Source organism: Leptodactylus fuscus, chromosome 2 (genome assembly GCF_031893055.1).
Source record: "Leptodactylus fuscus isolate aLepFus1 chromosome 2, aLepFus1.hap2, whole genome shotgun sequence".
NCBI lineage: Eukaryota > Metazoa > Chordata > Amphibia > Anura > Leptodactylidae > Leptodactylus > Leptodactylus fuscus.
In genome coordinates, this window is record NC_134266.1 from 211,071,621 (window position 1) to 211,087,322 (window position 15,702).

Here is a 15,702-nt window from a genome sequence, read left to right on the forward strand (position 1 = left end):
GCCATGCTGTGACTCCAGGTAGATGGAAGAGGAGCCTGACTGTTATTAATGGGCAGAGTGAGAAAGGGAGAAGGGTCATTGAATACTGGGGAAGGGGTGTCCTGTTGTGACTAATACGGAAGGAAAAATGGATTACCAAACGCAGATGTGAACCAGGCCTATACTTATATGAATGTATGGATACTATATATACATACACTCACACAGTGGTGTAACTAGGAATGGTGGGGCCCCGTGGTGAACTTTTGACATGGGCCCCCGACCAACGCCGAGGACCTCAACCTTGACTGACCCCCTCCTACGCATTCCTGCGCACTCTATTATACCCCATAGTGGTCCCTGCACACAGTATTATCCCACATAGTGGCCCCTGCACACAGTATTATGTCCCACTGTGGACACCCATAAACAATTAGACCCCAGAGTATAATAATCGGAGACCCAGGGGGAGAAAAACATAAAAAAAACTCATGTTACTCACCTATCTGCCGGCTCCTATGATGCTGACCTCCGAAGTAGTCCATCTTCAATGACATCAGACGTCACATGACTTGGGACGCAGGCCGGGGTCATGAGATGTCAGACTAGGCCGAAGCCTGCCCAGATCATGGAGAGGTAAGTAACAGTGTTTTTTATGTTTCTTACCTCTCCCGGGCCGCCGATCATTATACTCGGGGGTCCGAAAAGACCCCCGAATATAATGGTAGCAGCTGTCACCGGGCCCCTAATGTCCCGGACCCTGTGGCAGGGCCTCTGCTGCTATGGCGGAAGTTATGCCACTGCACTCACACATATACATTATTATAGCATAATGTATATACTCACACATACCTGCATACAAACATACAGTACTCACACAGTATACAAGACACATACATTAAACAAATGTATACATATGCATATTAACCCCTTAACGCTAAATCACGTACCTGTATGTCAGAGAATGTGGTTAGTTCCCGCATTCCCACGTACCTGAACGTGATTGAGATTGCACGGGCTCAGAAGCAGAGCCCGTGCGATCTCCACGGGAGGCCGGCTGTATCTGACAGCCAGGCTTCCCCTGTAGCAGCAGGGACGGTGATTGCACCGACCCCCCTCTGTTTAACCCTTAAGGTGCCATGATCCATAGTGATCATGGCACCCTAGGGGTTTGGCCGGGCTATAAAGCATGGTGCCGGCAGCATCAGTAGTCTGTGTGAGCTGTAATTTACAGCTACACGCTGCTCCTTAATCCCTCCCCCCATCTGAGCGAGCTCCGATGGCATACCTCCCAACCGTCCCGATTTCCGCGGGACAGTCCCGATTTGGGTGACATGTCCCGGTTGGAGGGAGGTATGTCCCGATTTCAACTCAGATCTGCGTCCAGAGGACGCAGATCTGAGTTGAACACATATGCGGCTGAAGCAAGGAGCTGACACAGGTCAGCTCCTCGCTTCGCCGCTGCCCGCCTCTCTCCCTGACACACGCGGCTGAAGCTGCTCGCATGCTCGCTTCGCCGCTGCATCTCTCTCTCGCTGACACATGCGGCTGAAGTGAGGAGCTGACCTGTGTCAGCTCCTCGCTTCGCTGCTGCCGCCGGCTCCTGGTTTGTAGACGCGATGTACAAGCCAGGAGCCGGCGGCAGCGGCGAATCGAGGAGCTGACACAGGTCAGCTCCTCGCTTCAGCCGCATGTGTCAGCGAGAGAGAGAGACGCAGCGGCGAAGCGAGCACGCGAGCCGCTTCAGCCGCATGTGTCAGGGAGAGAGGCGGGCAGCGGCGAAGCGAGGAGCTGACCTGTGTCAGCTCCTTCCTTCAGCTGCATGTGTCAGCGAGAGAGGCGGGCAGAGAGCGGCGAGGGAGCGGAGGAGAAGGTAAGTTTAATGTGGAGGTGGAACGTGAATCTGGGGGCAGATGAAGGAGAGGACGGCATGACACTGGGGGCAGAGATGGAGAGGACATGAATCTGGGGGCAGAGATGGAGAGGACATGAATCTGGGGGCAGAGATGTGGGACATGAATCTGGGGGCAGAGATGGAGAGGACATGAATTTGGGGGCAGAGATGGAGGGACATGAATCTGGGGGCAGAGATGGAGAGGACATGAATCTGAGGGCAGAGATGGGGACATGAATCTGGGGGCAGAGATGGGGGACATGAATCTGGGGGCAGAGATGGAGGTACATGAATCTGGGGGCAGAGATGGAGGGACATGAATCTGGGGGCAGAGATGTGGGGACATGAATCTGGGGGCAGAGATGGAGAGGACATGAATTTGGGGGCAGAGATGGAGGGACATGAATCTGGGGGCAGAGATGGAGAGGACATGAATTTGGGGGCAGAGATGGAGGGACATGAATATGGGGGCAGAGATGTGGGGACATGAATCTGGGGGCAGAGATGGAGGGACATGAATCTGGGGGCAGAGATGGAGTGGATATGAAACTGGGGGCAGAGATGGGGGACATGAATCTGGGGGCAGAGATGGAGAGGACATGAATCTGAGGGCAGAGATGGGGGACATGAATCTGGGAGCAGAGATGGAGAGGACATGAATCTGGGGGCAGAGATGGAGGGACATGAATCTGGGGGCAGAGATGTGGGACATGAATCTGGGGGCAGAGATGTGGGGACATGAATCTGGGGGCAGAGATGTGGGGACATGAATCTGGGGGCAGAGATGGAGGACATGAATCTGGGGGCAGAGATGGGGGACATGAATCTGGGGCAGAGATGGAGAGGACATGAATCTGGGGGCAGAGATGGAGGGACATGAATCTGGGGGCAGAGATGGAAGAGGGACATGAAACTGGGGGCAGATGAAGGGTGTATATGAAACTGGGGGAGAGATAGAAGGGGGACATATAATTTACGGGTGACTGTAGGAGGAATATACTGTGTGCGGGCACATGAAAAATTAACGAGTGGACGGAGTCAACACAAAAGTGGGCGGGGCTAAATTTACAGCGGCACGCTACGCGCGCCGCACATTTTGTCCCTCTTTCGGTTCTTCAAAAGTTGGGAGGTATACGATGGGGGGAGGGTTAACCCCTTGGATGCCATGACGAGTGGAAGCTAGTCTATGCATCTGCATAGCTGGCTTCCTCTATAGACTGCAATACACGTGTATTGCAAGTCTATAGTTAGTATAGAACCAGTGATCCTCTCTGATCGCAGGTTCTAGTGTGCTTACAGCACAAATGTAAAAAAGTTTTTTTTTGTTTTTTTTTTAAATAATAAAGTGTGTAAAACAAACAAAACAAACATAGTTACATTTCTTGTAAATCTGGAAAATCGCTGTTACACTTGTAAGCCTTGTAACGTTCAAAATAAATTAAAATACAATCAAAAGATGATGCCGATATAAAGCAGAGATATGGGAGATAATATTTATTACTATATTTGGGTGGTATGACTATCTGCCTGAAAAGCAGAGAATTTCACATTTTGAAAATTGCAAATTTTTCCAAATTTCCATCAAATTTCCTATTTTTTTAATAAGTAAATACAAAAATATTGATTAGTGTTTACCACTAACATGAAGTATAATGTGTTACGAGAAAACATTCTCAAAATCACTTGTGTAAGTTAAAGCGTCTCAAAGTTATTGCCATTTAAAGTGACACATGTCAATTTTGAAAAAACAGGCCTGGTCCTTAACATACTTTTGGGCTGTGTCCTTAAGGGGTTAAATACACATATTTTACCAAAAGAATATACTCACGTTTTCCAGAAGTGAAGCATCGCAGCAGACTGCTCCCTGTCCCCACAAGCTACGATCTCAGACTAATCCCTGTGAGGAGGAGGGGGAGGGGGGGAAGTCCGGGCAGCACAGACACGACCTCATAGGAAAGCAGCGATAGCTGCAGCAGCTAAGTGAAGGAAGGTCCATTAGCTATTGCTGAAGCTGCACATGGTGTCCTCCCAATATATACTTTCCCTATATATTGGGAGGACACCATGTATAGCTTCAGCATCAACTAATGGGGGCCCCTGTGTGTTGAGGCAAATGCATTGGTCAGGTCCTGATTGAGCCCCTGACCAATGCATCTGCATTGGCAAAATGAGGACTTTCAGCTGGGGCTTGGAGCCCATCAGAGGATTCCCCGGTGGGCCAGTCCGACCCTGTAAGTGGCCACAAAAAAAGAAAAAAAGGCCATGGGTATGTGCAGTTGGCTCTGCCCAGGCCCTATGGCAGAGCCGAATGTGCATGACTAGAAGATTGAAGCCCAGCGCCAGAAGAAGATGCGAAGAGAGAGGCATTCCAGACGAAGATAGAGGGGTCGCTGGAGAGTTCTCTTTGCAGCACTGGGGACATCCTCAGTGCTGTTTGAGTGCTGGGGACCGCCCCCAGTGCTCCGAGAGAACTCATTTCTATCAAACGGCAGCACGGAGCATGGAGAAGACCTCTAAATAGTGAACATTAATTGTTCAGAAGTACTAAATGCAGAGACCTTTACATTTCAGTACTAAGTTGTTTGTATTATTGAAAGCTCTGTAAAGCCCCATTCACACGACTGTATTTGTGGGCTGTAACTGGCTGCAGTTGTGGATCTGCACAGTATTAAGGTTAAATTGCTGTATTGGCACTTTGCGATAATTTAGTGGGTTTGCGGTTGCAATTTGGGCACTTGGTCTCTAAAATGTTCACTATCACTGCCATAGGGTATGAGGTGCCAATGCTTTTCTAGCATTCCATGTACCATATGGTTTGTGTGTTATGCCACCCTCACCACGGCCCATGTAATAAAGTTAATGTTATATAAATATTTGCAAACAACAGTGAAATTGCTTTTTTCTATAAATGTGCTATTATTTTCCATAGTAGTGAGCCATATGTATCAACAGAATTGTACTGACTCATTGAATAAAATGAAGATGTTAGTTATAAAGCAATGCCAAATATAAGATGCAAGAGCAATGGTGGCAGTTTATCAGTAAGTACAATGTACCTGATCCTGCAATATACAAACCCCTGTATATCAATGTCTATGGAAAATTAAAAAGGCCTTTTTGCTAAAATAGTATCGGCACATAAGGGGTTAAATCCTCCGCTGCATCTGTTACCATGGTAACTGCAGCCACCAACCAATAAGATTGCTGGATCTGAATTTCAAAAAGCAGTTGGTGCCGTCAGTTACTGCAGTGATGGAGGAGATGGACGGTGTGCGCGCGGCTCTGCAGAGGTGATCACTGTACGGGGACGTCTTTGGTAAGAGATCTGATCATATTGCCGAGGAGGATCTTAAGACATGACCGATCATTAGACAGCACATATTACACATAACAGCAGGGGGCGACTCTTATTAAGGGTCCATTATTAGTCTCAGTTCACATGAGGTTCTCTCTACATTATTCTGCTACATCATTTATATAACATAAGAAATATTTCCATTAACGTCTTTGCTTATTTTAATAAGATTTCTTCTTGTGGCCAATGGCGTCAATTGTAATCTGTTAGCTTGTTATGGCGCCGGCAGGAGAGCGCTGTCAGCTCTGTTATTCCACATAGTTATACAAGTAAGAACTTTATCATTTCTATTATATCAATATGAGATCTATAACATATCAGATGTATAACAGATAACATGATGGACATGACAGAGAGATCTTCTGATTATAAAGCAGCAATGTACATTGTTATTGGACCACTGCTCTGATATTGGGCAGAAAATAGCTGTTTAAACTAACTGATCACAGCTCGTACCGCGAGACACCGGAGCTTAGGTGACAATAGTGGCGTCCAAAGTGCCATAAACCAGAACAGGTGCAAACAATACAATAGTATAGTACAATAATGCAGCAGTATCTGTATAGTATAATATATATATATATATATATATATATATATATATATATATATATATATATATTAGTATAGTACAATAATGCAGTAGTATATGTATAGTATAATATATATATATATATATATATATATATATATATATATATTAGTATAGTACAATAATGCAGTAGTATATGTATAGTATAGTACAATAATGCAGTAGTATATGTATAGTATAGTATATATTTATATTAGTATAGTACAATACTGCAGTAGTATATGTATAGTATAGTACAATAATGCAGTAGTATATGTATAGTATAGTATATATACAATAGTATAGTACAATAATGCAGTAGTATATGTATAGTATAGTATATATTAGTATAGTACAATAATGCAGTAGTATATGTATAGTATAGTATAGTATAGTATATATTAGTATAGTACAATCATGCAGTAGTATTATGTACAGTGTATAGCATAGTATAGTATATATTAATATAGTACAATAATGCAGTAGTATATGTATAGTATAGTATATACATATTAGTATAGTACAATAATGGAGTAGTATATGTATAGTATAGTGTGTGTATATATATATACTAGCTGGTACCCGCGACTTCGTCTGCGGTGATTGTAGCAGTGGGTTAATACAGGCGCGGGTAAGGTTTTCGTACTGTGTATAAGGTATGGGATATGAAATGTAACTGTGTATCTTGTTTTTGCTGTAATTCTGAGAGCACATGAGACTTTTGTGATGAATGTAATTTGTATTTCAGCTGCTATACGGTGTTGGTATAATCTGTACATAGTGTCTTTGGGACAGAGGTATTTCAGGTTAATATACTTCAATATACGACATTGTATGATTTGTTATTTTCCGCCAGTACATGTACGTTTTGGGCACAGGATACTCTTGAGCAAGCCACATAAAGTCTGGCCCTGTGCATTACAGTTTAGTAACTCCATGCGCCTCTTAGTAATAGCAATTAACCCCATCATGTCCCTCACATTAACCCTTGTGTAAGAGTTACTGATATGTGAAAGACTTGGAGGTAATAATTAAGTATCTTCATTATTGAGGTTTTTTATTAGTACCTCCATATGTCTCACATATTAGTAACCCTTATATGGGGCCTACAGGGGTTAATATGAGGGACACGATGGGGTTTATTCCTATTAATATGAGGCACACAGGGGTTAATATGAGGGACATGATGGGGTTTATTCCTATTAATGTGAGGCACATGGAGTTACTAAGACTAAACTAATAACCCCAAATGCCTGACATTAATGAGAACAGTAATCCTATGTACCTGTGTGTTTTTCAGTGTCACTTTGCTAGCAGCTTCCTCTCCTCCTCGGGGAATGATGGCAGGATGCAGACCACTATAGCAGGCACAGACCTGAGCGATTAAGCTCCACCCCCTGGGTTTCCTGCACCCCTCTCAAAGGGGAGTGTCCTTATGCTTGAGCTCTAGCAGAGCACTTAAGGGACTTCATTTAACTCTTGCAGGTCCTGTGCTGCTGGTGTGCCAGTGAAATATGGCAGGAGTGCCACTCTTGGCATGTGTGCCAGGGGTTGCTGACCTATGCTGTAGAGGGTAATATGAATTTTGTGGCTTGCTATGGTCCAAAGTGTGTGAGATTGCAGAAATAGTGATGTGAGTTTGGGTTTTGTGGGGGTCCTGGGAAAAACGTATGTGCGCTATTGTGACGAAAAGTAGCCTATTGCGCAATCGAGTGTAGTGACTATGTTTGTGGAAAATTTCAGCCAAATCGGTGGAGCGGGTTTTGCGTGATTGAGGAACAAACATCCAAACACACAAACCCACAAACATCCAAACTCACAAACTTTCACCTTTATAATATTAATAGGATATATATATATATATATATATATATATATATATATATATATATATTAGTATAGTACAATAATGCAGTAGTATATATATAGTATAGTATACATGTATGTATAATGTATATATATATATATATATATATATATATATATATGTGTAATAGTATAGTACAATAATGCAGTAGTATATGTATAGTATATACAGTATATATATATTTATTTATTTATTTATTAGTATAGTACAATAGTGCAGTAGTATATACAATAATAAATAACAATAATACAATAATAAAAGCAAAGAACAATAATGTAAAAATAGAAGAGTATAATAATGGTAATAGTGACGTCGGCAATAAGATTAACAATAATTATGATTTCCTGACATCTACCATCATTACCCCTAGTGCTGACCTGGAGGGAAGTAAATGGAATAAATAAATAAATAAAGTAAATAAAATAATAATTTAAAATAAATAAAATAAAATATAATTTTTTTTATATGTAAATCTATGTCATGTACTGTATATATTCATGTATGGTATATCTATCAAGGTGCCACATGTATTATGTCCATGTGTGATATATGTAAATTTGTCATGTACTGTATATATTTATATGTTTAGATATATATGTAATAATTAGTGACCGCATGTAATGAAAATATATCTATATACTGAATGTGTACTGTGTGTATACATACTGTATAAAAATATCCGTTTATATTGTATATAGCTATATCTATGTATATATCTCTATATATCTCTGTATAGTTAGAGATGTCTGTAAATAGTGTACACATATGTAATACAGATTTCTAAGTACATTATGTATAAGGATAGGTTCATATCTGGGTAGAAAAACATAGTAACACACGTCGCAGAAGTGGACACGTCCAAACCAGACATCGCAGATTTGGACACGCGGCTGAGCACACGGAACCAAACGTCGCTGGATTGGACAGACGGCTGAGCACACGGTACCACACATCGCAGGATTGAACACACGGCTGAGCACAGAATACCACACTTCGCAGGATTGGACAAGCGGCTGAGCACGCGGTACCACACGTCGGAAAATTGGAAATGTAGCTGAGCACGCGGTACTACATGTTGCAGAATTAGACACAAGGCTGAGCACGCGATACCACACGTCATAGGATTGGAAACGCAGCTGAGCACAGTTAGAGATGCCTGTAAATAGTGTAAACATATGTAATACGTATTTCTATGTATAAGACTTGGTTCATATCTGGGTAGAAGCATGTGGTTACACACGTCGAAGGATTGGACACGCGGCTGAGTACTCGGTACCACATGTTGCAGGATTGGACACGTGGCTGAGCACGCGGTACTACACGTCGCAGGACTGGATATGCATTTCAGCATGTGGTTCTACATGTTGCAGGATTAGAAACGCGGCCGAGCATGCGATACCACACGTCGCAGGATTGAAACGCTGCTAAGCACATGGTAGAACGTCTCAGTATACATACTGTATAGAAATATCCATGTATATTGCATATAACTTTATCTATGTATATAGCTCTATATATCTATGTATAGTTAGAGATGTCTGTAATTAGTGTAAACCAATGTAGTACGTATTTTTATGTATAAGGCTAGGTTCATATCTGGGTAGAAGCATGCTTTAACACACGTCGCCGGATTGGACACACAGCTGAACATGCGGTACAACAAGTTGCAGGATTGGACACGCGGCTCAGCACACCGTACCACACATTGCAGAAATGAACACGCGGCTGAGTACGCAGTACCACACGTCGCAGGATTGGAAACACGGCTCAGCACGTGGTACCACGTCGCAGTATACATACTGTATAGAAATATCCGTTTGTATTGTATATAGCTAAATCTATGTATATATCTCTATAGAGCTATATATAGTTAGAGATGTCTGTAAATAGTGTAAACCTAAGTAATATATATTTCTATGTCCATTATTTATAAAGCTAGCTTCTTATCTGGGTAGAAGCACACGTCACAGGATTAGACACGCTGCTGAGCATGCGCTACCAAATGTTGCTGGATTGGACACGCGGCTGAGCAAGCAGTATTACATGTCGCAGGATTGGACATTCGGCTGAGCACATGGTACCACATGTCTCAGGATTGGAAGTGAGGCTCAGTACACGGTACCTCACGTTGCAGAATTAGCAATGTGGCTGGCTGAGTACGCGGTACCACACGTCGCAGGATTGGAAACGTAGCTGAGCACTTGGTACCACACGTCGCAGGAATAGATACGTGGCTGAGCACGCGGTACCACATGTCGCAGGATTGAAACATGGCTGAGCACTTAATACCACGTCGCAGTATACATACTGTATAGTAATATCTGCTTAGATTGTAAACAGCTATATCTATATATATATATATAGCTCTCTATATCTATGTATAGTTAGAGATATCTGTAAATAGTGTAAACATAAGTAATTCATATTTCTATGTATATTATGTATAAGGCTAGGTTCATATTTGGGTAGTATCATGCGGCACCACACATCGTAGGATTGAAACGCGGCTGAGCACGTGGTACCATATCACAGTATACATACTGTATAATAGCTATATCTATGTATATATCTATGTATATATCTCTATATATGTATGTATAGTTAGAGATATCTATAAATAGTGTAAAAAAATGAAATATACCCATGTGAAGCGAGGTCCTCCTGCTAGTGTATATATATTTATGTGTATGACTTGAGAAATGTCGCACATGCAATACAATATTGAACTATTTTTGGAGTGTTGCCTATTTCTATATATTGATATGTATGTGTGTGTATATATATATATATATCTTGTACATATCCATATGTACAAGAAGTGTCGATAATGTCATAAGAATTTTAGTATATGTTTATAGAACCCATCAGTCACTCAGTGGCCTTATCACGATGGGTCCCTACACTAACACTTTATATATAAGACAGGAGATAGACTTTTTATATTCTCACAGTTACAGTGCAGTCTATAAGAACTTGATCTCTGGGGGGTCTTGTCTACAGGGGAAGTACAGCATTTTGTATTAATAAAAGTAAAGTCTTAGAGTAGGGACCCATCTGAATGAGGTCGCCGTGACGTGGCAGATGGGCTCGCACAATTTATCAAACTGTGCGCTAAGAACCTCACATTTATAAGTGTAGTCAGTGACACATGAAAGTGTAGTTGAAGATTTTCACGAGAAGTAGAAACTCACTTGTCAGAACTCTGAATGGCTAAAAACTATTCTGGGTGCATCAGTCCTCATCTAATTTACCTCGTCTTTTAATCTTCCACATTTAATTTACTTCTTAGATTGACTCAAAGGGGCATTCCAGCAAGAAATATTTCGGAACTACCCACTGGGTAGAGGGCAAATATTAAATTGGTTAGTATTTCATTTCAACAAACCATATTAAGTGCCGGTAATTTTTAGAAAATATTCCTTCGATATATAACAACACATCTCGCTGCTGTTACATAGGAGAGGTTGTAAGAGAAGCGTTACTGCAGCCTCTAGTAGTATAGAAGTTTTGGGATTGCAAAGAGCAATTTCATTGTTTATCATAAGGGTCACTATTGGGGCATCATAATGTGTCGGTGACACTATGGGGGCATTATATTGTGTGGGAGACACTAAGGGGGCATTATACTGTGTGTGAGACACTAAGGGGGCATTATACTGTGTGGGTAACTAAGACGGCATCAGCATTATGTTACAGAAAGAAGGGACTATAAATATGTGGGAGTAAAAAGGGCCTGAGGAGGAATGGGCAAGGTCATAGGGGGCATAGGCAGGATTTAAGGCTTGGCTTAAAATACAAAAAAAAAAAATTACTAATTTTTTGCTCTTTTTATCAGGCTATGTGTGCGTGTGAGGAGGGGAAACTCATGAAACCTTTGCACTGGGGCCAACATTGTATTAAATCGGCCTTGAATTCACCTGTCAGTAAAGTAAAATGGAAGTTAAATGCCCAGGATCAGAGTCATCTTTGATCACAGGCAATGCTGCCGGGTCCCTGTGTGTGAAGCAGCAGCACAGACCTGACAGCTAGTGCGTCCTCTCTGCTTCAGAGTCAACGCCAAATTTAGTCATATACACCAGGACATACATCCAGGGCACATAGGGGGTTAATATAGAGTAGATCCCCCTTTGTAGCTAAAACAGTTTCCTCTCTGAAAGGCTTTCTACAAGGTTTTAGGTTGTGTTATGTTTCTGTGATTTTTTTCACATTCCTCCAGAAAAGTAGTCAGACATTGAAGGTGAATGAGAGGACCTAGCGTACACTCTCCATTTTAGTTCAAGCCAAAGGTGTTCAAACAGGGTCAGACTGGGGTGTCTAAGGCCCACCAGTGGAATTGTTTTTAGGGACCCACCGCCAGGACCCCTGTAGATGAGCTGTACCGAGACAGGGCGGCTAAAAGTAATAACACATGACATCATCACAGGTCCTGCAACTTTCTGCAGCATGGAGTGTCTCTTCCTAGCACCTCATACAGTCAGCACCCGGCAGCACAGTAGGGTAGAGGACTTACCGAACCTCCACTGCCTAAGGCCCCTATAATGAGGACTAATAGTCAAGGCTCGGGGCCCACCGGGGGGTTCCCCCAATCCCCTGGTGGTCCAGTCCGACCCTGTTCCTATATATTTCCAATTCCTATTGTAGACAATTTTGGCTTTGGCTCAAATAAACGTAGCAAAATCTGCAACAAAAAAAGAGTTGTGTTTCCACAACATGGGGCTTCGGTCTGAAAGATTTTTTTTTCCCCTAATATGTCCTGCTGAATGACAAGATCATGTTTTGGACATATATAAATGGCTATTAGAAAACCCTAATAAGAAGTTGTAAATGTAGCCTAAATGTATGCCTTCAAAGTTAACCCCCTTGTAGTACATCATTTACTGACAACTTATGCTGTAGGTCTGTGTTGAAAAATGGAAAATGCGTTTACATCAGACTTACTAGATGAAGACAAAGCATAATAAATATTTTTGAGAAGAAACAGCACTTCCAGTAAATATGTATTTACAGAAATAGTTCTCTAGATTTCCTATTATTTTATCTAGACATCAGACTGCTGCCGTAGTGAAATAATACAGTTTCCAATAAATCCTCTTCAGGGCCAGTGAATGTGTCTTGTAATCTGTCATAAGCAGAAGTGACAATGATTCATCATACACATATATGTGGGAGACTTGTGAGAGTGGTTTCACTGCATATTGGCTTTATTTGCATGATATTACCATATGGAGAACTCTCTCTGCTTTCCCATAGACAGTAAACAGAAAACCTACATAACACATACTCATCACAAATTGCATGTCATAGAGGTAGAACTGCTGCTTCAGATATCCATCCCGCTTCATCCAGCACTACTAATGGTGGTTTATTGTTGGTTGTACATTTGGATCAGGCATAGTTTTTAAATCTTCGTCCAGTCCTATGTAAACAAAGCTTAGTAAAATGTATTTACAAGATTTGGTATGGACTACCGAACACACTGGCAAGTGGTTTGCAATGGATTCACACGGACCCCATGGACTATAATGGGGCTACCCGCACAAATCATGCGGCCATGAAAGTAGATCACAAAGTACTTTTCTCTCTGCATGTTCCGTGTGGGCAGCGCGTGGAGAGCACACGGACCCCATTATAGTCTATGGGGTCCATGTGCTTTCACTGCACACAGCTTGGCAATGTGTTTGGTAGTCCGTTCTGGAGGGTCCCCATGCGGACTCCCCGAATGGATTACCAAACGCAGATGATTAAATGATTAAATCTGCTGTGAGAATACGTTTCAATCTATACCAGGTCTGCACGAGTTCATTAGAAATGACTTAGTGACCGTTTATGTATTGAAGCAGCCTTTTATCGCTTCAATCTGATGCTGTTTTGTGAGTACTTGCACTTCTTATTTATAAGCCATAAAGGTCACACCAGGTATGTTCTTCACAGCCCATGTCTGCCATGCTGTATGCTATAAAGAATCAACCACCTGACTTGCAAATTAAGGGGTTCTGAAGATCTGACCATAGATCATATGTTTCCATAGCTGGTGGAGAGTAAGGACATAATGGCTGAGAAAAGGTAATGTCAGTCCATTTTCCAGGTCATTAAGGCCCCTCACATTTAGAAAGCCAAAAAAGGACTACAGGGTCCATCCTACGACATCAACAAAATATTTCAGATGACATATAAAAAAAGAACACAACTTGAACAACAAAAAGATATTAACTGCAACATGGAGCGTGTTACGGCTAAGAACTCTATGCCCTGTTTGTGGTTTGGGACAGGATTTTATGGCTGCTGGTTTTCAGGTCACATTGCACAGGACAGCCTGAGCACTGTCACACAAGCACATATTTTGCTGTCCTAAAATAATGCTGTTAAAAATAATGCAAACAGAAGCGGATTGTATATTCCTACAGTAATTGTGGCACCAAGGATGAAATCATACAGAGAAGTCTCAGAATCTTGTCATTGCATTGGAAAGTAGGAAAATGTCTGAAAGATTCAATATATGTCATTAAATAACAGAAAAAAGACATGAAACCAAGTTCAGCCATCCGTCATATAGTATATATGGCTTTTCATGGACATAAAATGTGGAAATCCAATACAGTCTACGGCCTAGAAAGATAGTCCATACAAAGCCCACGTAATACTACACAGTGCTTAGATAATATCTGTAGCCCAGTCGTAGTCTCAGTACAGTAGTCACTTGGCTATCTGTGTTCCTTTGGTTAGCCTTTTCGATGTTATGTGCGATGTGTGTTTAGCACTAGATAAGTAATAGGAAAATACAGGGATTTCCCATGAATAATCTTTCTGTGACCATTTAGAAAAATAGGGTCTGTGAGGTCATGGTCATGTACAATCTGTATATGGAAATCTACTTGTTAGACTCTAAGTCATATACGTATGTATGTTTCTGATGCATCTTGGACATGAAGCATGCAATGGAAGTTACAGTAAGTTTTGTTAAGGTAAATATATATAAATATGCATATAGTGACTCACTGCTTGTGGCGAGCACCATCCTACACAGAAATTTCATTAAAGTACCGGATACCTTATAGTCAGAGGAAAAGACACTTACACTGCATTCCTCCATGTTTATATGGTTATTACAAAATATATGTTATTGCAAAGGAAAGCATTCACCTACAAATTGTTCTGAGCACGAAGATGTTTGATCTAAGGAAGAAGGCTATGCTTTGAGACACAAAGCTGGCAGGTTATATTACTTTTTCCACAAGCTTGGCCTAGTATTGAGGTCAGTGACCTTACAAAATCTGATAACTACAGAAACAGTTCTCCGTATACAGATTTTTTTTTTCTCTAGAATTGCAACCTTTAACTATGTATTGGAAATATAATGATACAATGGCTGGATTCTAAGATTGTTCCAGCTTTATTTATCAAAACTGACCCTGTGGCCTATGGCAAGTGATCAGAGGCCAGTTTCCATTTCTTGAACTGCTATGGAAGAAATTAAAACTGCCGTATAGTTCATTCCTATCGGACATAAAGATAGTGTGGAGCCTAGAAAATGCAATCGGTCTGTCTCTGAATAAAGTGAGGTACAAAGTACAAGGGATTTTTACATCCTTTATCAGGGACTCCAGCAAGGAAGCAAGGGCTTAGTAAATCAGATCCTCAGCAGAGGGTTTTCCCAAAAATTTCAGAAGGTCTGGGGTCTTAGGTGCAGTTCACCACTGACCTTGTATATTGTTCCATTGCACAGCCCTTCACTCATTCATCACTTAGGTTTATTCTTATTTATTTCTAGAGTGCCATTAATTCCATGGTGCTGTGCATTATTATATTAATTCCATGGTGCTGTGCATTATTATATTAATTCCATGGTGCTGGTCATTATATTGATTCCATGGTGCTGAACATTATTATTTTAATTCCATGCCCACAAGGGCTTACAGTCTATGACATGGGAAATGCTACTGAGAGTACTCACAACTTCTGTTACCACTTTAATATTTACAATATGATTGTACCTAGTACATTATTATGTACAGTTTAATTGGATTTGCAATTTTGTT